Raw genomic sequence first — 22,944 nt, 5'->3', positions numbered from 1 at the left:
TTTGCATCTATCCATGAGTAATTAGATAGCAAACAAATTGCAATCCCGAAAATTAAGCCAAATTCGTGTTCATTTTCATTTGAGATCAATTATAATTCTCGTGTAAATATTTATATGTTGGTAACTAAGTACTTTTTTTTTTAACCCTTCCTAATATGATCATATTGTTTGCTACAACGACACAATATGGCGAACCGACTTCCCTTTCTTAGCTTGTACCTACCTACTCATAATAGCTAATATCATTGCGAAATAAGATGAAACAAAATCAATTAAAAGTTTACGATTACGAAAATATTGATATCGGACTTTTAACGTTAAAGTAGGTGCCTACCTGCCATTCTTGGTAATTACGTATGTAATATGTATCCTGAATCCTGATACCCTCTTTTTCTTTTGTATTATAGCTACAAGTTTCCTACCAGTATGCAATAATAATGAGCTTCATGGGCTGTCGTTTTTCTTTGATATCCCAAGTCAATTGCATAATTATTAATTATTTACCTACATTTACATTAATGATTTAACCAGGCTTTATAAAAGATTGCAATAATTGCGCAGTCCCTATAATTTACCCAAAAAAAATGTTTTATTACCGACCTGATGTATCTTCGTGCGATACCTGTACCTACTTGATGCTCGGACCCTCGCCAGCTCAAACGGCGGCGGCCGTATGGTGCCGCATCTATAGTCGCTCCAGGAAGGCAGCCTGGTGCCCGCACAATCGCGGCGGCGCAGCGCGGTTGCGGCGGCGCAGAACGGTCGCGACGCGCGGCGCGGCGGTGGCGGTGCCGGTTCCGGTTCAGCGCCCGCCGCGCCATCACTCGCCTTTACCGAAGGTAGTTAGGGTATATCTCGTCCAGTCGCAGAACCTCTTGACCGTACTATATCTCTTCTTTCGCCTTCAGTACAAATTTCAACTCGTCAGGTCGCAGAACTTCTTGATCGTTCCATTATTTCGCCTTCCTTCAGTACAAGTTTCAACTCGTCCGGTCGCAGATACAACGTCGCTCAATAATAATTATTCTGATGTAGCAGCAGCGGTTCACTATAGGATGAGTCACTCGTCGTTTCTTCGTGTCGTCGTCTTTGTTTGCCGAATTATTGTGAGCATTTAGATTGCTTCGTACCACTTCTGATAATAGATTGCCGAGGAGATTCTTGAATATTGAGGTAGGATTCTATCTTCAGAAAGAATAACGATGAATTTCTCATAGTTTTATTAATCACTGTTACCACTTTGGATGTTGGTATAGGAATAAATCGGTGTGTCGTAAGACTAACTATTATAACTCAAAATAAACGAAGCGAATGCAGGCAACATTCGTTCTATAGCCTACCTTCACATCAATCCATTCCTACACTCACAAAATATAGATAAATTAACACTGTCAAGTCAATATTTAGAATCTACCTACAACTGTGTACATTATTTTATAATAGGTACCTGCATTTATTTATAATATCTAACAAACATTTAATATTTTTTGTCCATAAATTCAAGTTGTTGAAGCGGGACAAAAGGTGGATTGGTGTGTGGAAGGACACTCAATTATAAAAGCGTTATTTTTGTTCCGATGGAGGTACCTATAGGTAAAAACGGTCCAATTTTTGTCAAGTATAGAAATGAGTGTTCATGTTACGGTTCGTCATTTTTTTAACGGTTTTTATCGTTCCGCTTTAGATAAGCTCCCACTGCAAAATTTCACCGCGTGATTTTTCCGGTAGAATTTCGGACATATACTCCGATATACGCACGTATACTCTAGAAACAAGCACGCACCGTCGAGTTCGTACAGTTTCCGTATGTTGCAGAATTTTGCAGAAAAATTGGGCGATGAAATGCGGCAGTAATCTTAAAAAGACTTATCTTAAAAAAATCTACATGAACTTTCTTCGAAAGACTATCTATGGTAAAAACTTTAATAAAAATATCACAATTAACATTTAGGAAAAATATTTTCAGTATTTAAGTACATAGTTGTTTTATCTGTTGAATTTTGAATGTCATTCGAGTCTGAATCGTATTTCACGCGTTCTGGTGAATTGAGTCAGCACTCAGCAATAACAAATTTCCAGCTATTGCTTTCATTTTTCAAACACAAGGTTGGTGGTAAAATATCTATACTTATATAAACATAGTACACCTGTCTGTGTGAACAAAATTGGTGAAATGTCTGCGATTTCGTTCTCGTTGAACTTTTTCCCCAGGAACTAAAATTTAGAATTTTCTTGAAATCCTTTTCAGCGGATGTTTACATCTTGTACCTAAGGAATCCACCTGGTTTGTATTTTATTTGGTGTATAGTTACTGAGATTTCGTGACTTCTAAATCTATCTGATTACGAAATCTAAATTTATTTACGGTCTATATTAGATCTAAATTTATTTAGTGATTTTGTAAAATGTATACTTAGTTACTACGGCGTCAGTTTATCCATTCAAACTCACAATTGTCGTATAAGTAGTTACTATTCCGTTTACGAGGTAACTTTCAGCGTTGCTAATTTTGGAGTCTATGATGCACCGAACCTTCGTGCACCCACATACAAATCGCAGTATTACTTCCATTCATGGCGGCCAATCAAATATTATCACCCGAGGCTTGTATCTATTTGAATTCCGAGACACCTTCTGAATATCTTACGAATTAGATCACAAACATGTCCATCTACCTGCCAAGGAACATACAAGTTTGCCACACTAATGATTTAATGTATTGTTATATAGATCTAAAAATATCAAAATTTGTAAAAATCCGCTGAAAAGGATTTCACAAAAATTCTAAATTATAGTTCATATGTATGTATGTGTGGTGGCGTTCTCTAGGGAAGGCATATGTCCAGCAGTGGACGCAAACAGGCTGATTGGTTGATTGATTGATGTATGAAAGAATTTTCAGTCACAGTTCACTAATAACAAATATAAAAAAAATCTTACGGAATAATGGCTGTTAATTAGACAATTCAACGTTTCAATAATAGTTACTATGAGAATAATTATTTAGACTTCGCTCATTGACTTATATATTACTTCTACGCTCTATATTATGAGATCTCAGAACATTTTACGTGAGAGAGAGAGGTTTGTGAATAGCGATGCGAGGCTTACCGTAGGTATATTTTAATGTTTTAATGGGACCTATATTTTGCAGACACAGTTGAAAGGTGTTTATTTTCATCAGCTGATTTTTTATTTTTATAAAATCGATGACCATAATTAAAAATGTGTTATCTGATCGGTGCAGTATGGTTGCGAAGTAACACTTTTTTATTATACTCGGAACAAATACTCACTTGACCTATCATTCTCACTAGGTAACTGATAAAATTAAATATAATTTTTGATTTAAGTTTAACCGGAGGAAGCTTTCTATCGATAAATATGGAACCCAACAAAAGTTCCAAAATAGTATTTCTTAAAGTTTTGTCAATCAGTTAAGTTTGGGTTATCGTTGCTATAAAAACTACCACTACACAAAGTTTAAAAAATTGAGCTCAGTAAAGCCAGGGTGGACCAGCTAGTTAGGAATATGTTTACATTAAAAAAATCTTTAGTTACTATTCTTGAGGACATTTTTTTTAGCTAGACGATATTGAGTAGATTTCGTAATTAGTAAACCATACTTCTTTCCTTAAACAAATACTCAAACAAAACCTTCGTATTGTTGACCCAAAGTAAATACGATGCGTTACGAAAGTTAATGAGAGGCAATGATTTCAAACGGAAATGTCAGTTAGCTGAGATCGGATGCTCTGTGCAGCCTCCACCGGTTCACACGATTACCTTTCGCTTCCAGACTCTTGTGTAGGATGCGTATGACAACATTATGTAATCCGAGACGAATTTAATGTTTTGCTATTGATCCTTTACATCATTTTATCGACCCCTAGATGAGGCGAGACTTGCTAAAAGCTGCAAGTCTAAAGACGATAACTGCGCTTTATATGTATTACATGTTTTATATTTGTAAAAACGCGACTTTTCAGATATTAGTTGAACTGCGTTTGTGCAACTTTTTTCAAAGGTAGATAAGTATGTACATAATTTAATATGTATTACATAATGTGTATGTTATTATGTATGTGTAGACCGTAAGTAATTTTGAGGAGATAGTGGTTTCATCATCAACCTATCAGAATAAAATAGACCATAGTGCACCACGCTGCCCAATTAGTGACTCGCCAGACTATAATACATGCCTTTAAGAACATTATGGAGATTTTTCAGGCATGCAGGTTCCTTCACAATTAAAGAGCAAGTATTTACTTAATTGGTTTAAATCATGCATAATTCCAAATAGAGAGGTACGTGCCTGGATCGAATCCCCGATTATCTTAACCACAAAGTTTTCACCGTTTTTGGTGTACCTAGTAGGTACCTACGTATTAAATTAGGATCAGGACAGCAGTGTGGTGTGGTGCCCCTATTGTAGTCGTTGGTGTACCTCACTTTACAAACAAGGCAATGGGGCCAATTCTCTTGTACACAATTTCTAAACCTAAACTAAATTAACAGGTCTAAATTTAGTCTATCCTTTTCTGCAAGCAACATTGTGAAAGGGATAGCTATAGATTTAGACGTATCATTTTAGTTTAGTTTAGAGATTGTGTACAACGGAATTAGCCACAATGTTGACATAGTAACTGCTCATCTAGGACCACTCTTCTAATAAACTAGTGATCATATATAGAGCATTTTATCTTTATTCAATACAATGCTAATACTACTTACTGAGAATAGTTACCTAAGTTTTGCAGGTGTTACTAGCTAAATAGAGCACGTACTCTACAAGATATTATCAGGTGACATAAAATGCGCGCAAAACAATTAATCCTTTCTGAAGTTGCAACATGGTAGTTTGCGCAGGTCATAAACGAAGAAAATCACAAGTCTGGCATGTTTTTGTGCAATGGCGCAGTCATAGGCCTCGTATTCAGATTGGTCTACTTGTTTTGCGGTTACTGTACTTACTATTTAGAGAAACATTTAACGGCATCTTATCATGGAATACGTATTAGAAAGTTAAAGGTAAAATGAGGAATGTTGGATAGAAGCAGGCGTTAAATCGCTGAAGTCCAAGATATACAAGGAACCGAAAAAGGAACCAGAAAGAAGATTAATTCAAATCCATATACATAGCACAACGTGTAGTATCTACCTATAGGTCGAGGGTCGACAGGTCGAGATGGCCATCGGGGAGGAAACGCCCCGCACACCTGCACAGCCCCCGCGCTAACCCGGTGCGGACGAGCGCGGGTGACGTGCAGGTGTGCGGGCGTCCCCCCGCCTCGTGCCCCGATTGCCATCTCGACCTGTCGCGTACTATAAGTATACGATATGTATTATGTACGCAGCCCGCCGTTACGTGAACAGACACACGTTCGGATTTATATAAAGTGTAAGTCTCAAACATGATGAAATCTTCAAAACACCAACTTCAAAGTACCCACAAAAAAACAATTGCAAACCAACACAAAGCATTCATTAAACATAATATAGATGCAAATACTGCAATGTCATAAATCTGTACTGGTATCTTGGGCGGACCACCGTGCTCGGCGACTGACTGCGAGGAATGTATGGGAAACTGGACACCGCTCGAAACAACCATGAATGGAATCACGCATGTCATCTTATACCTACATTATCAGGAATTCTCGTATAAGGTATCGCGACACGTAATTAGATATTAATTTGATGACTGACGTCTGCCGCATATTTTTATCAGTAGACTATATGGTGCCATCACAGTGCCATGTTATATCTAAACCACAGCTTGTATATTATTTAACTTAGATATCTATGTAATTATCCATATTCCTTATCCATGCTACCTACCATTTATCTGTTTGTTTTTAGGGTTCCGTACCTCAAAAGGAAAATCGGAACGGTTGTCTGTCTGTCTGTCTGACCTAGAATCATGAAATTTGGCAGGTAGGTAGGTCTTATAGCAGACATTCGGGGAAAAATCTGAAAACCGCGAATTTGTGGTTACATCACACAAAAAAGAAAAATTGTGGTCATGAACTAATAATTAGTATTTTCAATTTTGAAGTATATAAGATAACTATATCAAGTGGGGTATCAGTTGAAAGTTCTTCACCTGGACATTCTTAAACAGATTTTTATTTATTTTTATGCATCTAAGTTTTTGATTTATCGTGCAAAATGTCGAAAAAGTTCGACTGTAGTACGGAACCCTCGTTGCGGGAGCCTGACTCGCACTTGGCTAGTTTTTTTTTTATTACTATTATTACTGGAGCGCTAACCTAGCGCTTGAGGAAAGCAATGATGAGGTCGAAGTTGGAGCGCGCTTGCCTCGAGGTAAGGTAAGGTTAAGTACCTTCAAGGCAAGAGTGAATCACATCTATTCACTCTTGCCTTGTAGGTACTTAACTTATGTGGCAGGAAACATGGACGCCGGAAGAGCGATCCATTTTCGGTTAGCGGTTCGTATCAGAAACGTTGAGCAAAAACTTTTCGTGCGAGTAGATTGGATGTCGAGCACATAAGAATGCCAACGCTCACGGTTTGTCTCTGTATTAGTACGGTGAAGGAGGAACAATATTGTGGAGTTAGCTATTAGAATGTTGATTCCAAAATCCAGATATAATGATCCAGAAAAAAAGATGAACCTACCTTAATTATGGTTTATTTTTTAAACATTCCATCTCAGGCACGGGGTAGGTATTCTAATCTAGTGTCTCATGGCCTTTATACTTACATGTCTAAATCTTGCAACTTCAATAGAGCTGATAGATTTATTTGTATTCAGCGTTGTCAGATATACTGCTTTATGCACTATTGGAAACTCCCGCTGCTGTCTGCCTACACATGAACTCATCAATTGCGAACTCTCCGAAGCCGAACACGATATCTGAAATACTAATTCTGGAATATCGCATAATAATTCATGCAACAATAGGCATTGCACACGTATCGTATGGGTTTCGAGAAATGTAGCGCGAGTCCGTTTAGTTGTCCGTGCACGTCCGGCGAATGGCTTCATCGTGAAAATTAACATTCGGCCAGCATCTCAGCGGGGCGACACTCCCCTCTTGTGGTCACGTATGCCCACCTCTTAAATAAATATCGAACTTTGCTCTAGACCTCTGAGGTGTTCGCAGAATTGTTTACATAGTAATTGGTTCATAACAATTTACTTTCCTAATCTGGAATTTTATGAAGACTTGCTTCATTCAGCGTCTTTGTTTCATTTATAAGCAGTAACCTCGGTATTACTACGTTGTAATTACTACACATTGCTAGGTTTTTAGTGAGTTAGATTCGTCCTACATCAATGTGAGTATTGATGTCTGATTAATTTGGACAATGCCGAAAGTTGGAGGAGGCCTATGCCACCAGGCACACCGAATTATACATTATTTAGAAACAAAAATTCTTAAGTCCTACCTTAAATATACCTACTTAGTTATAATGTACAAATTATTATTTACAATTATTAAGGACTACTGTGTATTAATTAGGTTAAGTTCGGGAATAAAAGGCTAGTTTATTATTTTTTAGTATCCTCTACACCTCGTAAGTCGTAGCCTATAAAGTTTTAAGGCTTGCTTTTGACAGAGTCATCCTTATCATCACTGCATTGTTATAGGCACATGAATGTCTCAATTCTCAGCTCTTAGACTCTGACACCTGCCTTTCGTGTCCTTGTAAGTTGCTTTGACAAGGCAATAAGCAGAACCTGGTAAACTTTTGTGATATAGTGACAATTACCAATAATAATTTAATTACCACGAGTCAAGGAATTGCAAAGACATAACAGTGGTTAATGTTTCCGAGTAAAGTAACAACCGTTTTAGCTCAACTGCAATATTTTTTTGACATTTAAATTATGGGTGTGGTTGATTCACAGTTGCTCTGTACATCGGCAGCCCATTACGACTGTTTTTGACATATTCTGTTACAGAGAATGGGACACTTTCCTTATATCATACCTAATCATCATTAACAACAACTTATCACCCTCCCACTACTGAGCTATGATATCACCTCAGAATAAGAAGAGTTTGGGCAGTATTCTACCACGCTGGCCAAGTGCGTATTGGCAGACTTTGCACACATTTTTGAGAACTGACAGATTTTCCTGTCTGAAACACATGTAAATCTGAAAAGTTAGAGTAACGTCTATCACTAATCGTATTTTCGAAAAATGCAAAATGAAAAAGTAAAGTGCGAAACAAGAGAGAAGTGAAAAAAGTGCATAGAAGCAAAATACAAAAGACGAGACAAAATAATAATAATAGCGACTACTAAAACACTTTAAAATTATAAATTGCACTGAAATCTATACTGCAACAATATGCATTGCCTTTTACATTTTTAGCGCTAAAATGCGACTAGAAATTCAGTTTGATTTTAACCATCCACGTAAGGAAATTATTTTCTCCACATTTTATTTCTTACTAGTAAGCCTTAACAAATCAAAAACCACTTGCGAATACATAATATGTACCTAAGTACTTACTATTTTTCAATCTAAATATATAAAAGGAAAAGGTGACTGACTGACTGACTGATCTATCAACACACAGCTCACACTACTGGATGGAGCGAGCTGAAATTTGGCATGTAGATAGCTATTATGACGTAGGCATCTGCTAAGAAAGGATTTTTGAAAATTCAAACCTAAGGGGGTGATATAGGTCGAAGGCGCAGGCATACTAAGCTAATTAGGTAATATGAAAATACGAATAGATAAACGAACCGATATAGCGTGTAAAATATTTTAATTTAAAGTGTTCTGCGAAAATAGCTTTCACATACCCACTTACCAACAGCTAAATGCCGAAGTCTTCATAAGGAATCCATGTTAGCGTAACTTACCAAAACGAAATTCTAATCAAATAAGTGTCTCTAATAACGATGCAATTAGCATCTTTCGATACATTAGTACGGTTTGCTACCGAGAAGACTAATAATTGCTCGAGGCTGGCGATACTTCGAGCGATTAGCTGGAAGATCTTTGCGTGTTCCTAAGATCCGCCGTCCATAGGCCCTACGGCTGGACACATACACGCGATCACGTGTAAAGCAAATATCTCTTGCAATTTGTCAATTTCTATGCTCAAACATAATATTGTAGCACGGTATAAGGAGACACAGTAGTCTGACGCCTTTGATCTTGTGGTAAATGTCCCGGCTAGGAGTGGGTAATATCGATTTTTCTGAATATCAAATCGAAACTATATACTGATATTCGATATCGGATTTCGAAACGCTATATTTTCTCAAACTATATATTCAGCGATATGCCGTTATAATAAACACCTCGCGATGAAGATCGACTCCTTTCGATACCGATTCGCAATGATTTATGGCAAATTGACAAAGTGTATACTGACTTGATACTGGCAGTATCTAGTGTATGTAGATGATGCTTACTTAATATCTGTGTAGTTTGGTGTCGCTACACGTATGTCACACACGCAAGCGTACAAAATCTTCACTTTTTTAAATATATAATTGGAGTATCTACCTATCTGGAGTTTTATAATGTCTTTTACTATGTAAACATTGCTATCTTTATCATATTAATATGACGCAACTTTTATAGTAACGTTGGAAATGAGGTTTTTGGTGTCTGATGTCTGCTGCTCTATAGATATGTGTCTCGATACTTATAAAACCTCTTTGATGCAAATCATATAACATACTTATATTTTAAATCTACCGTTTCCTACATGCTATTGCTTGGTTAGGTTAGGTTAGAATAGGAAAGCCACCAATCCGCACATGGCCAGCGCGTATGGCCAAAACCCTTGTCACTCTGAGAGGAGACCCGTGCTCCGTAGTGAGCCGGCGATGGGTTGATCGTGATGATGAAAGGAAAGCATTGATCTAAAATAGATGATGATAGATTTGTAAAATGTGAACAAGCTTGTGCAATTTACGACTGCATGCCGTAATATATTTCGAATAACACCAATAAATAAATTAACTACATAAGACTACTCTTACATTACTTGTTATTAAGTATTGTTTTTGAACTTCGAACAAATAAAGATCATTCAAATAGTAGGAACATCAAAGATGGGTATATGAGTAATTTTACAACCTCATTTCCTAAATGAATGGCATTGCGCCAACGACACGAATACGAAGTGCACTATTGTTTATTCGTTATAATTTACGGACCTACTAGATGATGCCCGCGACTTCGTCCGCGTGGATTTAGGTTTTTTAAATCCCGTGGGAACTCCTTGATTTTCCGGGATAAAAAGTAGCCTATATCCTTCCCCGGGATACAAGCTATATCTGTACCAATTTTCGTCAAAATCGTTTGAACGGTTGAGCCGTGAAAAGCTAGCAAACAGAAAGACAGACAGATACACTTTCGCATTTATAATATTAGTATGGATTATAATTATAGTTCTTGAAATCGTTTAACAGTAGGTACCTCCATTATTTAAGTATAGAATAAAAAGACTTATCCTAACTGACTGATCTATCAACGCACATCCTAAGCTGTTAGAAACTTAAAATTTTGGCAATAGGTTTCATTTACATCAGCACGCACTGACTAAAAAAGGATTTTTTGGGAATTCTACCCCTAAGGAATAGGGGATGAAAGTTTGTACGAAAGTCCTTCACTTTTAAAAATTGGTATTAACTATTAACGTCATTTTTAACCGAAAGCTCAAATACAAATAAATGCATGTTTCGTGATTTTGGGGAATTTTCCACTCCCAAAAGGGTTAAATAGACGAAGAAAGTTTATTTGAAAGTCCATTAAAATTGATATTTGAGCTTTTAGTTAAAATAAAAGACTCAGGATTTTTAGAAAATTCCACCTCTCGCCGATTTTCAAAAAACCCACTCAAGCGAAGCCGGGGTGGGTCGGCTAGTTTCAATATAATGTCATCAAACCGCCATGTGAATCGAAATTTCTATTGAAGCGCTCCTTATCGCACGCGCATCTTGACATCGAGCCTTTATGGTGCCTTCATTATGCGGTCGCTGTAACGCGTAGCCGTCCCCATCCACCGCGGTGGTCACCATACATTACTCTGCACGTACACTTCGGAATAATTTATGTAACTCCTCTTAAGTAATAACGTTTACGTGATCTGCAATTTTCGAAATTCGGGTACTTTCTTCAGATAGCGGCTGGAATATCAAAGACTATCATACTAACTTATTTTTTCTGTGCCATCATGCGATTGGTCTTCCGACTATGACCGGATGTCTTGAATATTATTTTTGTGTTATAAAATATCCTATAACTAGCTGATTTCAACCCCCTTAGGGGTTGAATTTTAAAAAATCCTCTATTAATGGATGTCACAGTAGCTATCTGCATCCCAACAGCCCGATCCGTCCGGTAGTTTCAGCTGTGCGTTGATAGATCAGTCAGTCAGTCAGCTTTACCTTTTATATATTTAGTTAAAGTAAAATATTATCTATAAAATCAAAATTATCTTATATCCTTCAAATGATATTAAGAGATCTAGATTTCAGCTGCCCCCAGGCACTAAAATATTTTTTTCAGGATATAATTGTATGGAAGTATGTATTTTTTCGTGAGCTATACCTACTCGGTCACGCAGAATCTATTGCAATAAATAAACTTAAAACAAACCAGTTTACGACCGCATAAAACCGAAGGACCCATGTCCCCGGCTCTAAGAACGATGTTATCAAAGAATTAGAAGAAGATCGGCGGCGCCGCAGCCCCCATCATCCAAATCGATCATTTCACGCACCGGCCGCGCATAATAAAGCAGCCATTTCCGGCCAATTCGCGGAATTTAATATTTTATATTTCGCACAATCGAGCGACCGACGCCGGGGCACCGAACACGCACGGACGACACTGCGGGTGCTGCCTGTTTAGCATTCGTCGCGTGACTTATAGCAATAATAAATTCCTGTGCACTTGCAGTTTCACGTAGTGCCAAGAAACCGCGATCGGCTACCGAATGTTAAACGTCCATTGTTTGATATTTATCTTCAAACTTGAGTTACCTACTCGTCTTTTTAAAACGACTGGCGTGAGTTAATGCAAAATTCGCTGTCTAAAGAGGTTGAAGTACATCCTGTATTTATTATCCTAGGTTTATCACCAAAAGTTGCTTGGAGAATGGTTCCTGTTTCCGACTACATTCACCTCATTTAAATACAAAGGCTTTGTTTCAATACCGGTAGCGTCCAGCACAATTATGGCTAGCCACGTCCGCCCAAACATTTCCAGTACAAAGAAGGAAAACCTAAAAAGCATTTATGAAAGCTCATGGATCGTTCGATCAATTTTCTTTCTTATTTTCATATTATTTGGATATCCTAACTTTTCTGATACTATTTCAAACCAGAAAGTATCATTTTAAAAATGACAATAATAGAACTATGAAAGCCGTTATCACGTACATGAATCAAGTTTTACAGATGTATCTATAGATTAGCGATCAGTGCGAGCTGACGAGCGTCGTGTTCCCAGGCGGGGCCCAGCGGCATTCCTTGCCCATACGCAGTCGCGCGAGCCACCTGTCTGTTCCGGGACGTGTCATTACGTACCTCTAGAATACATTCCCTGGACACCAACGCAGTAATCACAAAGTGCCCTCTTCCTCTTGGCAGTTTTTCATCGCGTTTCCTGCGAGCTTCCGTCCGCAGAACACGGCTCTCGTTTGCGTCCAATCAGCTTATGTAACCCGCCTTTACCTTTTTGTATAAAGGCACTCGTATTAGGACCGTCTGGCAAGAAAACTAGTAGGAAATGTTAATACACACATCGCGTAAATAAGCTATTCAGAAAATACCTGTCTTCTGTGTCAGTTTACAGTGTTACCTTTTGCAACATTGCAATTTTCAATCAAAGTTGCAATGCTAATGTAAACTGATTTTTTATTTGTAACTAAAGTCAATACCAAATACGGTATTTGACAACTGGTCAAATCAGTAACTTTTTATCAAACGTCAAAACGCGCACTTTATGCGATATTCTATGAAATACTGGAATGTGACGTCACATCACAATGACGTACTTTTTTAGTTTTTAAATGGTTTTTACACTTAAAACTAACAAAGGACGTGGATTTTACGTATTTTTGAAGATCCTCTTTTTAATAGTCACTGAGAAATAATTTATTTTTGATGTAGTCAAATACCCAATTAAAGGTAGTGTAGATTAGTTAGCTGCAGCTCTGTGTATAGGACAGCTGTGTGTACCTATAGGATCCTTGATTATACGTAATTGACAGTAAATGACGCATCTGACGTATACGTTACCTAAATATAAGAACGATTTGGGGCAAGGCAGTCACGAATGCTATTTATTACAAGGTTTTACAATAATTACTACGAGATACCTTATTTCCTTACTATTATAAATTGTATTAGATTTTAACTATAAATTTTTCTTTTTCAATATTTTTATATTTTACCTTCTTGCTTTATGACCGTTGCTTGCTCACAGACATTTTGATCTGAATAATATTGAAATATAAAATGTCTGAATCAATGTTAGAGAAATGCATGTTGTATGGTTCAGTTACTCGTTCGGCTGTATCATGTTTTTGCTCAGTTTACACTCAGTAGTTAGAAGTTTTTCTGCTCTTCCAGTCGTCACCGCATCCCTCCCGCTAACTGTAAGAAATTACTATACTCGCTACTGCAGGAACGGTCTTAGGGATGATTTATGCCAACACGTGGTGGGCGCGGGCCGCGCTACGTAAGTACGAGGCCGTGTCCGTGCACGGACGCCACACGGTGAAGCATGAACTGCTTCATATTTGAATTGTTTGTGATGTTTTGAATCCGTGCCTCGTCAACGCCTCGTACCTACGTGGCGCGGCCCGAGCCCGCCACGTGTTGGCATAAATCATCCCTTACCCGTACACGGTCCATATTACTTCTCTTGCTCTGTTATTCATTGAAATGCCTTCATGTAGTTGAACATTCTTTGCTCCTTCTTAATTACTCGTGCCGCCTTTGTGGTCGGTGGCAGCTAGGCGCTTATGATACTTTCAAGTGTGTGTTAATTGATGGACTGTCCACTAAAACACATAATAAGAAAATATACAAAAAAACGGCCAAGTACGAGTAAGACTCGCGCACCGAGGGTTCTGTACTCTACGGTATTTTTTTGACATTTTGTACGATAAATAAAAATATGCGTACAAAATAAATATAAATATCTGTTTTGGAATGTAGATACAGATAAAGCCCTTTCATAATATGATACCCCCCTTGGTATTCCACTAAAACACATAATAAGAAAATATACAAAAAAACGGCCAAGTACGAGTAAGACTCGCGCACCGAGGGTTCTGTACTCTACGGTATTTTTTTGACATTTTGTACGATAAATAAAAATATGCGTACAAAATAAATATAAATATCTGTTTTGGAATGTAGATACAGATAAATCCCTTTCATAATATGATACCCCCCTTGGTATAGTAATCTTGCTTTGAAAGTTGAAAATACTAATCATTTGTTCATGAACACATTTTAATTTTTTCCGTGATGTAACCACAAATTCCCGGTTTTTGGATTTTCCTCTTATGTGCGCTATAGACCTACCTACCTACCAAATTTATTGATTATAGGTCAACGGGAAGTTACCTGCTAGGTTTTAACAGACAGACAGACAACAAAGTGATGCTATAAAGGGTTCCTTTTTACCTATTGAGGTACGGAACCCTAAAAATGAAGTCTTGGCAGCCTCCCATATTTGTTAAATGAAGCGTCCAGAAACTGCAGCATGCATCGCAAGCTGCGTCGGGTCTGGTCAAAAATAAGCCTTCGACTCGTTGTATAATATCACTAAGGGCGAAAGTTTGTATGTATATGTGTATGATTCCCCTTTCACACAAAAACTACTGCACGGAATAGAGATAGATTATATCCTGGATTAACACACAGGCTTCTTTTTATTCCGGAAAATCAAATAATTCCTACGGGATTTTGATAAACCTAAATCAGCAGGGCATCAGCTAGTAAATTATATAAGAGATCTAGTGGATAGGGATACCCGGCGTGTGCTACTACGACTACGCTAAAAAAATGCATTGTGTTTTTTTGGTCTAAAACCATCTTCGCATTATTGCCTTTCTAATAAACCGTCAAACATATGTGTTGCAAACACACAAAACACACCCTCCAAATATCATGTCGCGCACACACAGCCTTTAGGCTGGTTCTGTGCGTTGATAAATAAGTCATTCAGTCAATCAGGACTTTGAATTTTATATATACAGATTAGGATTAAATAAATTAAGGAGTTGGAGACTCGTGGTGTACATGGCGTGGTTGGATCTCCCATCGTACGCATTACGTAGGTATCCACGTAATGCGTGTATATCCGCTCATTTACGCGTTATTTTTCTGCTGGTTAACTTCGTAACCAACGGTGGCACCGTTACAGAAAGTGGAGAATCGCCGACCGTTTCTTATTTCTCGAAAGCGTTTCAATAAAAAACATATGTATAAGTATGCGTTGCAATGCGACTCGCACGACACCTATTGTACGTTTATGGTACTGCAGGCCTAGCATGGGCCGGGAAATTTTCTCCCCGAGGAAAGGATAAAAATTTTATCCCCTCCGATAGTTATTTCCACTCTCCGAGCATGGGCACAGGGTTGGATATAATTATCCCCGGTGATAAGGCGGGGAAAGACTAGTCCTCGGTTAATGTCAAAGTGTTATTATTTTTTATCTGTGCTTTTGATTTTGCTCGTTTTCGTTACTCGTAACTCGTCTGTGGCTGCTTTTTATTTTAAAAGAGCTAGAAGGCGGAGCCGTAAAATAGTTTAAAAAACATTCACAGAAGATTATGCTCGTAAGTATTGTTATTGTTTGTGTTTACCTAACCTAACTCCACTTTTGAATTATCCAAATTAAAAAATAATCGAATAGTTGAAATTCCTAGCTATCACAGTAAGTATCACAAAGACAATTTGTGTTAGTCAGTACACAAAATTGAAGTGATAATATATTGATATTGTTAGCGACAAAGAAATGCATAAATTGTTGTTTTATTTGCAGACATGGAAATATGTACTTGAAGAAGGGCACTGGCCACTGACTGACAAGTATGATGAGGCAGCTCGGGATGTAGGACCACCGGGAAATGTCTCAATAGTGCCGTCGGTCACATATATGAGCACATAAGTGTTCAATATTAATTATCACTGTTGGGCATAAATGCTCAACAGGAATTGGACCTGAAGACTCCATAATGGGCCAGCCAGAGAGATGCGTGTATTAATTTAGTTCTATTAAATGTGTGTCTTGTATAACAAACTCAAAATAACTTTAGGTACCTACCTATTGGAATAGGTAAGTTAGGTACACATCTTATCAACATAAAATATTTTCATTATTGTTTGAGATGATGATAAAACTAACAGTTCAGCACACTGCACTGAGAAGAGTTCAATATCACTTAAAATTGGTTAAGCTGGTATGGTTTGAGCTATTAAACTAACCTAATTTCTTTATAAGCATGTCAAGCCAATGTTTTTTATCTTATGGCAGGAAATCTTTGAAGTGTCGGTGGTGGACTATGGTGAGACTGTCGTTTAACCCACTTTGTACACAGTGGGTACTTTATAAAACCAATAGCCCCGAGTGGTTTTCCTATAAATGCCAATAAATAAATAAAAAGTAAGTAGAGGATATGTACATTTTTGTAATTTGTAAATAGTTATGAATATAGGAAGTTATTCTATGGCAGTGTGGTTTGATTGAACATTAAACTTGTTACTTCCTTTTCTTAAGGATAATAGCACTACTTTTAGATCTGTTAAGTTAACATCAGAGATTTGTGTACATCCAAATAAGCATTGTTTTAATTGGTATTCCTAATATTATGCCTAAGAGTTTGTGTTTGTTACTCAATCACACAGAAAGAGTACTTAAAGCAAAATTATTTTTTGAAGAAACTTATTTTTTGTTATAGCAGCAATAGAAATAAGTACAAAATTTCAACTTTAACCTGTTACGTTTCAGGAGACAGACAGATGGAGAGCTGAGACTGTAATAGGGTCCCATTGGTACCCTACAGAACCCTAGTAGTAGTAGTAGATATAAGGATGGGTTTGCACAAGGTGGTTTTAGGTAATAGGTACTTAAAGAAATATATTTTAATGCAAATATGTATTTATTATTCCATCCCTTTTTCCCTTTTATTGTCGGGCAACAGTTAGCAGTCTGGTTTGATCCATAGATATGTGAGATTTCTTTATTTGTTACATTTTCTAGTCTGTCCTTTGGTTGTTCCATTGGAATTCTGAAATATACAATTTATACATTAATGATTTTCAATAATAATAAATTAAGAGTAAGAGGATATACTGAAATGGTCTATAAAGTATAATAGGCTAACATATTTACTCTTACAAAACACTTATGATGAACCATTATAATTTGTAAAGTGTTATTGTGTTTGTGTATCATTATGTATTTAACTATGATATAGGTGTGTATTTTAATTTAAGAATTGTTTTGTTAAATTAGACTCCTGCCTATTTTGTTCAAATAAATGATTTTATTATAATGAGTCATTGTGTTATTTTATATTTCCAAAAATCCATACTAATATTATAAATGCGAAAGTGTGTCTGCCTGTCTGTCTGCTAGCTTTTCACAGCCCAACAGTCTAACCGATTAAGATGAAATTTAGTACCTACAGAGTTAGCTTACATCCCGAGGATGGACACCGGCTACTTTTTATTCTGGAAAATCAAATAGTTCTCACAGGATTTTCAAAACCTAAATCCACACAGATGAAGTCGCGGGCAATAGTCATCCCATGACCTTGACTTGTATCTCACTGGTAACTACCATCTGCCAAGAGTCTTATAGATGTGAGGACGTAGAATAAATAGATAATAGCCGCATGTAGGACCTATTTGTAGGTACCTACTACCTACCTAAGTAGGTACCTATTCGTTTGCACAAGATGGTTTTAGGTAATAGGTAAGTACTTAGGTACTTACTTTTATGAATCCATCCATCGAATTAATCGGCTTTAGTGCTTCATTAAGCTGCTCGCACAAGTACAGCACATAATATTTGTCCATCCGAAACAAGTGTCGGAACTCAGCGTCGGGAAATTCAAAGGGATTACTTCCATCACTAATTACGTGCTCATGTTATTTTCGTTCTAAATTCTCTATTTCAAACTAATAAAAAAAGCGCGAGACATGTTTTTTGATCTTTTAATAATTGAGTTAAAGTTCTATGAGCTTATACCCACCTCTAATCTCGATGATAAAATTATCCCTCTCAAATGTCAAAAGAGGACAGTTTATCTTCTTTTATTTGGCCCCATGCTATAGACGGTGGATAAATAGTCCCCCGAGTCCCCGTGAAATGTCAAACGGGGATAAACTTCTCCTCTCCCCTGTTGCCGTGCTCTGAGGGGTGGAGAAGTTAATGTTATCTCCTGTGCAGTGGATAAAATCGGGGGATATAATTTTTATCTTCGGCCCATGCTAGCCGTGCTGTGTCAGAAATCTTCCTGCAAGTTCAAACAACAATTACACAAAGTTTGAACGGATGAATAATGCATGAACGTATAGGTGAAGAACAGACATACATTATTTTTCTTTTATTTATATATATATATATATATATATATATAAGGAAAAGCTGCCTAACTGACTGACTGACTGATCTATCAACGCACAGCTAAAACTACTGGACGGTTCGGGCTGAAATTTAGCATTATGACGTAGACATCCGCTAAGATAGGATTTTGAAAAGTCAACCCCGTAGTGGGTAAAATAGCGGTGTGAAATCTGTGTAGTCCACGTGGACAAAGTCGCGGGAATAAGCTAGTTATATATTATAAGAAGATAACTTTGCTGATTTACCGTATACTTCTGAACGTGTTTCGGTTTGTGCTGTTTATAATTTACCTTGATAGCAAATTAGCTTTCTAGGAATTGAATACTTTGCGCAATCGGTGTCTGTTTCCTTTTGTTGGCGCGTGGGCATCTGAATTGCCATTTCTCTATATCTAAATGACTATTGTTTTTTAATCTAAATATATAAAAGGAAAGTGTGACTGACTGACTGACTGATCTATCAACGCACAGCTTAAATTACTGGACGGATCGGGCTGAAATTTGGCATACATATAGCTATTATGACGTAGGCATCCGCTAAGAAAGGGTTTTTGAAAATTCAACCCCTAAGGGGGTGAAATAGGGGGTTGAAAATGTGAAGTCCACGCGGACGAAGTCGCGAGCATGAGCTAGTGAAAAATAAAACTTATATACTCTGACTAGTATAGACATTTGTTTGTCATCATAAAAGACGGGTTATATTTCTGTATATCGTTCGCACTTCGCTCCTATAAATGGCAATCGGGTTGGGAAGTGGGAAGGCCCCGTACACCCGCACAGCCCCCCGCGCTAACCCGGTGCGGGCTAGTGACGTGCGCGTGTGCGGGGCGTCCCCCCGCCTCATACCCGGATTGCCATCTCAACCTGTCGCGGACTATACGTTGGACTAATGTAAAGAAGAATCTAAACAAAACATACTGAATGGTTTATTTTAGTAACATGAATGATTTAATTTAGATCGCAGTGAATTGTGCAATTCTTTGCAACAATGTCTTGTATATGCAACAAATGGATCATCGACTCAGCACTGATATCAGGTTTATTGCTATTCAAACCAGCTCAAAGCTTTTCTTATCGTGTTTTTTATTTACTGTAGTCAGTATTATATCTACGGATACCTATATCTCACAACTATCTGCAACCCCTCGGTAACAATCATAATAACCAACATTGTTAGAGATATTTATTTTCCATTTCCCACTGTTATGTTGATAGTGGCATTATTTGTCATCTAGGGTCGCCAACAGCCGTGTTTTACCCGGATAGGTTGCTATCGTAGATTTCTGGGTAAATTAATAAAAAAGGTTTACTAACATTTTTATTTTATTAAAGTACAATAAACGCTGTTTTAAAATGAAACGGACGGTGACCTATAAAAACCGCCCGCTGCTATTTTATTTTTCTCATGTGTTTCAGATGCTTGTTACTGTAAAAAGCTTTCCACGAAACAGGTTCATTTGCAATAGGATAATTAAACTGAGTTAGTTAAATGTAATGCTTTCAATTTTCGGCAAAAACAATGCGATTGCCAAAAAGCCGACAGATCTTGTAACAAAACGTCACTGGCAGGCGTCGAATGCATGAATGTTACCTACATTTGACGTAGGCTATGAGACAACTATTTTTCTTTGATTTCACGTCACCCATAGCCTAATATTTGACATATGATAGATTTAGGATCAAACAGAGAGTTCCCTCACTGTAGTTTACTCCTTGTGCAAAGTGTCCTTGTGCAAGGCCCAAGATTTTAAGTTTTTCACCTAAAACTAAATTAAAATGTCCTGTTATAGAAAATGTAAATATGGTAAATCTATAGTCATCGGTGCGTGACGGACCAACATGTGATTACGAGTAATGGAAGGGCGATGTTCCACGATTGGCCGCGTGTGACAATCGCTCGCAAGAAGCACCTAATTACCTCAGTTTCGGAGAAACTATCAACATATGAATACGAAGGGAAGTTGCGGTTTGCGTCAATGTTCGAGTAGTTGATTACTTGGCTTGTTGGCTCGTAAATGATGTCGAAAAATACCTTTTTAGAGTCAGCGACATATTACAATAAATATGCGGAATATTATTTTAAATCTATACAAATAAATGACCCCTATTTAGGTGGACGGACGACATCAGACGAGTCGCAGGGAGCCGCTGGATCCAGGCGGCGCAAGACCGTGGCGTGTGGAAGTCCCTACAAGAGACCTATTGTCCAGCAGTGGACGTCTATTGGTTGATGATGATGATGATACAAATAAAAGGAAAAGCTGACCGACTGATTGATTCACTGGTCACTGGTAACTGACTGACTGATCTATCAACGCACAGCTGAAACTACCGGATGGATCGGCCTGTTTGACATGCAGATAGCTATTATGACGTAGACATTCGCTAAGAAAGGATTTTTGTTGATTCAACCCCTAAGGGGGTAAAATAGGGGTTTGAAATGTGTGTAGTCTATGCGGACGCAGTCGCAGGCTAAGCGAGTCTCATTATAATTTTCTTTTTCAAAGCTTTTCATTAGTTTGTTTTGTTTGCAAATTGTCATTCCGTCGAAATTGTAACAGATTTTCCAGCTACATACTTCCAATCAAATTGTCCGATTGTTCAAATTTTGCAGACATGTGTGGTTTGGATGGCAATAAGTCGGTATAATTATTCTACCATTGAACGTCTTTGATAATAGAAGTAGGAGATTGGCTTTGGAACTTTCGGAAGACAATGGTATGATTGTCGTATTTAGACTAATTTGCTTGGTTTTCATTATTACGTTTCAAAAAATACAATGACAAGAGCCTGATAATGGAGATCAGAGATAGAAGGCAGACATTCTCTTAGCATATGGCAGAACAGTCGTGTTTGAACTTATGCTTTGTTTCAGTAAGTTTCGATACTTTTTGATATATTAAAAAAGCTTTTACTTTGAAAACTTTTTCACTTTAAAATTACGTAGTGGGTACCTTTCCAATTTAGCCCGCTTCCAACTTAGACTGCATCATCAATTCATCACTTAGGTACCTACCACCAGGTTAGATTGTTGGTAAGGGCTATCTTGTAATGGAATAAATAAATAAATAGGTAGAAATTTTGCGAAGAGCTGATTTATATTATTCAAATTGTGTGCAGTGAATGCCCCGTTTCTTCGTTTCTTGCAACCGTTGGTGATGCTAGTTTCTTTTGTTCAGGCATCGGAGCATAATAATTTCTCGGAATGTAAGCTTATGAATTTAGATTTACCGTTGAGATTTATATGACCTTGTCAATGCGATAAGAAAACGAAGGTCACAAATAACAGGATGTGATTAAGTAGACGGCTGTAATTGTACTTACTATTCAAATTCTAAGTAGATATCTATTAAAATCTTGACTTGATTAAAGAATTACCAGTTAGGAATAAACACTATTTGAACACATACATAACATTATCCTCGTAATAAAATATACCTACTCGTAGTTACTTACCTACTGAGTGAGTTTTTGGTAAATCTATTGTAGTAAAAACGTTAATCTTTCCTTGGGATTTTCCAAATCCTGTTCGCGTGATGACGTAAGTAACCAGTTGCGTAACAACGTCATCACGCGACAGGTCGAGGTGGCAGTCGGGGAGGGAACGCCCCGCACACCCGCACAGCCCCCGTGCGGGTGACGTGCGGGTGTGTGGGGCGTCCCCCGCCTCATACCCCGATTACCATCTTGACCTGTCGTGGACTATAGGTATTCAAGTCTACACCTAGATAATGCCCGCGACCTCGTCAGCGTAGATTTAAGTTTTTGAAAATCCCTTGCGAATTTTTGAATTTCCCGGGTATATAGTAGTGTATGTTCGTCTCCTTTGTATCAAGTAGATTGTGCGCACAACTTGTCCATTAAGATAAAGGTTTTTTAAGAATACCGTGGGAACTCTTTGATTTTCTGGGACCAAAAGTAACCTATGTCCTTCCCCGGGAAGCGAGCTATCTCTGTAGTCTGTACCATATTTCGTCAAAATCGGTTAAACGAATGGACCGTGGAAAGCCAGCAAACAGACATACATACACATTATCGCATTTATAATATTAGTATGGACCTGGAAGTATGGACACTCCGCTTCAGATATCGACTAGTTTTGGGGCAGTGTGCTTATAGAATCTAATTTAGGCGGCCGAATCACTCAGGCAACCAAAAGGTTAATATTATTAATCATTTCGCCATTTTGTAGGATATATCCGGGAAAAACAGGACTGATAGTTACAATAGTCGAAATACTAGTCAAATTCAAATCAAACTCCAATCCTTAAATGTGGACAAAATCTTTAAAAAAAGAGTACTTAAAGTCGATCTTCCAGGAGCGAGAACAGCCTATGCCAGACG

The 22,944-nt window shown here is 37.7% G+C and overlaps 1 protein-coding gene and 1 long non-coding RNA gene across 2 annotated transcripts in view; both read left to right on the top strand.

Annotated features, from left to right (window-relative positions):
- LOC117997369 (interleukin-1 receptor accessory protein-like) overlaps positions 1–22,944 on the top strand; it is a 60,516-nt gene that overhangs the window by 21,968 nt on the left and 15,604 nt on the right. The gene's annotated exons all lie outside the window — the stretch shown is intronic.
- On the top strand, positions 15,560–17,528 carry LOC138404792 (uncharacterized). Its single transcript, XR_011238586.1, has 2 exons — positions 15,560–15,904; positions 16,013–17,528. It is a non-coding gene; the product is annotated as an uncharacterized lncRNA (long non-coding RNA).

The sequence above is a fragment of the Maniola hyperantus genome, chromosome 4 (assembly GCF_902806685.2).
Source record: "Maniola hyperantus chromosome 4, iAphHyp1.2, whole genome shotgun sequence".
Lineage (NCBI taxonomy): Eukaryota > Metazoa > Arthropoda > Insecta > Lepidoptera > Nymphalidae > Maniola > Maniola hyperantus.
This window is presented reverse-complemented; position numbering and strand designations above follow the sequence as displayed.